A 3241-nucleotide genomic window follows, 5' to 3' on the forward strand; every position below is an offset into this window, starting at 1 on the left:
GTCTCTCTCTCTCTCTCTCTCTCTCTCTATATATATATATATATATATATATGTGTGTGTGTGTGTGTGTGTGTGTGTGTGTGTGTGTGTGTGTATACCAGTCACTTTCAGAGTTGTTTCAATAGAGTTTAGTAACATACATTACCAGTGCATTTGGTCCTTTTGATTTTTTTCCTGCCTGCAGCTGACAGCTTAAGGAGTTCTCTCTCCATCAAATCTGATCCTTATTACTTTGGGAGGCCTTTTCCTCTTTCCTATTAACACAAATCTAGAATTTTTCTCCCAAAATAGCGATGTCCTTGGTCCAGCAGCCCAAAGTCATCGAAAGTACAGGCCGATTCAATCTAGCAGTCTCCTTTTTATTTAGCTCTGTTCTATTTTGACTTCTCTCATAGAGGATTTGTAATGCCATAATAACTGTAGAACTTATAACAATCTTCATTTTGAGAATTAAAATAATTTAAAACTAATTCAATTTTATTAAATTATTAAATTTATTAAATAAAATTGAGTAAATTAAACTTAATAAAATTTATTAAATTATTAAGCTCAATAAATAAATTATTATTTATTGAGACTGGGTATCTCTGTGTAGCCCAGGCTGATTTTGACTTGTTCTGGCCTTGAACTCACAAGGAACCTATCTGTTCCTGCCTTTGTCTACCAAGCATTGAGATCAAAGGCCTGGATTTATTTATTTATTTATTTATTTATTTATTTATTTATTTATTTATTATCTATGTATCTTTGAAATAATTTATATCAATTCCCACTTCTTTTCCACATCTATGTGGATAAATATACCTATATTCCTTTTCCTCTTTATATAAATCTGTGTGTCTTGGTACATGCATCTGCATGTGCATGTGCATGTGCATGTGCATGTCATGCTTGTGAGTGTGGACTTGTATGCTACAGCCCATGCATCTTTGCCTTCTACTTTCTTTGAAACATGTCTCTATGTTACTCACTGCTGTGTATACCCAGCTAAGTGGTCCACAGCTTCCAGAGATTCTTCTAGCTCCAACCCCACTTCACTGTAGGAGAACTGAGACTGCATTAGGCTTTTACCTACTAAGCAGCTCTCCAGCCTCACTAGCTCAGAATCAGTTTGAGGATCCTGCATTCACCCTAGGTGTCACACCTCTTCAGTCACTTTCCATCTCACAGGGTCTTTCATGACAAACACTGGTGAGTGGTATTTCAGGACATACCTCCTTTCCTTAGCCTGACAGTATCCTAGTACTGTGAAGAGGCAGGCCCTCCAAGGCAGCTCTTACAAAAGACAGCATGTAATCGGGGCTTGCTTATGGTTTCATTATCACCGTGGCAGGCAGAATGGTGGCTCACTGACAGGCATGGTGCTGAAGAAGTAGCTGAGAGGTCTATGTCAAGATCTCAGGCAGCAGGAAGAAAGAGATTGTGGGCTGGGCATGGGCATGTAAAGCCTCAAAGCCCAGTGACACACTTCCTCCAACAAAGCCACACCCATAATCCTTCTCAAGTAGTGCCACTTACTGATGACTAAGCATTCAAATATGCATCTAAGGGGCAATTTCTGGTCAGTGACAGATTTAGTGATGCATCTGTGGAGGAAAGCCACCTGGGAATGATTTTTTTTTTCTGCTTCTGACATTGACTTGGATGACTCTAAGTTAGTTAATATTTTTCTGTCTATGCTCTACAAAACATTCTGCCATTCTGACCCACTCACTGTAGCATCTGTGGGTAATGGCTTTCCCAAAGAATTATCCTGGGGTCCCCAAATGTTTGTTCTCTGACCCAACATTTTTTCAGTGTTTCCAGCTAAAGTTTCAGGTAAACCACTTTCCTCTGCTTCCCTACTTTATCTTCAGACACGGTCCTGCTGTGCTGCCTGCACTGACCAGGATTTTACATTCCTTCTGTCCCTTTTGTTTAGCTTTGTAACCCAACCTTGTACTTGTTCAAAACAGGGCTTCACCCCACAGCTCAGATTGCCTGTAGTCTATCATGGAGCTGAGGCTGATCTCAAATTCATGGCAATCCTCCTGTCTCAACCCCAAAGTACTGGAATTCCAGGTATGTACTACTAATGATAACACACACTTCACTTTAATAAGACTCATCACTTAAATTACATGAGAAACTTGTACTCCAGTGTTCAGTAATGCATTCAAGGATAGACTAGGCAATAAAAAATGTATCAACATTAAATTTTCATCTTTATACTTTGTAAATATAAAATTCACTTTAACGAAAGAAGAAAGGCCAGCAGAAAAGAAATAACCCTTCCAGATGATCCAATGGGCTTGAGCGCTATGAGCATAGGACACATTCATTGCAAACTTCTCCTAGGAGGGCGGGCCAGGTCACAGTGACTGAGAGACTTTGAAGACGATGAGTACTGGGTGGTTTTGAAGCCTCGTGAGTGAGAAACTCCAAGGCAGAAGAAAGGCAGATCTCAGGCTAGTCCACAGGTTCTGGTGTGGAAAGGCAGGAGCAGCCCTGTAAATGACCATTCTGTCCAACAGGGTCTGAATGGATCCACCTTGCTGTGCAATGGACACGGTCAAGTCCATAAACTGGGCCCTTAAAAAGTGATCTTTGAACATGTGACTTTGGAACACATGCTCTTGCAAAGGCCACTGAGAATCAGGGATATAGAATTCTTGGGGGTGAATAAAAAACACAGAATCTCCTTTGTTCTATAAAGCTGCATGAAATTAGAGATGGTTAGTGCCAGCGAATGGCTCAGCAGATAATGGCACCTAAGTCCGTATCTAAAACCCATTGTGGAAAGAGAGACTTGACTCAAAAAGTGTCCTCTGCTACACACATGCCCCATGCCCTCTCTCAACCTTAGTACTTCCCTATGCTTATGACAAGATGGAATGACGAAGATGACTTGTAAAAGAAAGCATTTATATTGGGCTTACAAAGTAAGAGGGTTAGAGTCCATGATGGAAGAGCAAAGACATGGTGGCAGGAACAGATGAGAGCTCACATCCCGATCCTCAAGCTGGGGCAGGGAGCACACTGGGGATGACCTGGGTCTTCTGAAACCTCGAAAACCTATCCCCAGTGACACACCTCCAACTCGGCCACATCTAATTTCCCCAACATTTACACCACCTGGGGACCAAGTATTCCAAAAATGATCCTATGGGGACCATTCTTATTCAAACCACCTCTCTCTCTCTCTCTCTCTCTCTCTCTCTCTCTCTCTCTCTCTCTCTCTCTCTCTCTCACACACACACAC

This window comes from Mus pahari, chromosome 2 (assembly GCF_900095145.1).
Source record: "Mus pahari chromosome 2, PAHARI_EIJ_v1.1, whole genome shotgun sequence".
Classification (NCBI taxonomy): domain Eukaryota; kingdom Metazoa; phylum Chordata; class Mammalia; order Rodentia; family Muridae; genus Mus; species Mus pahari.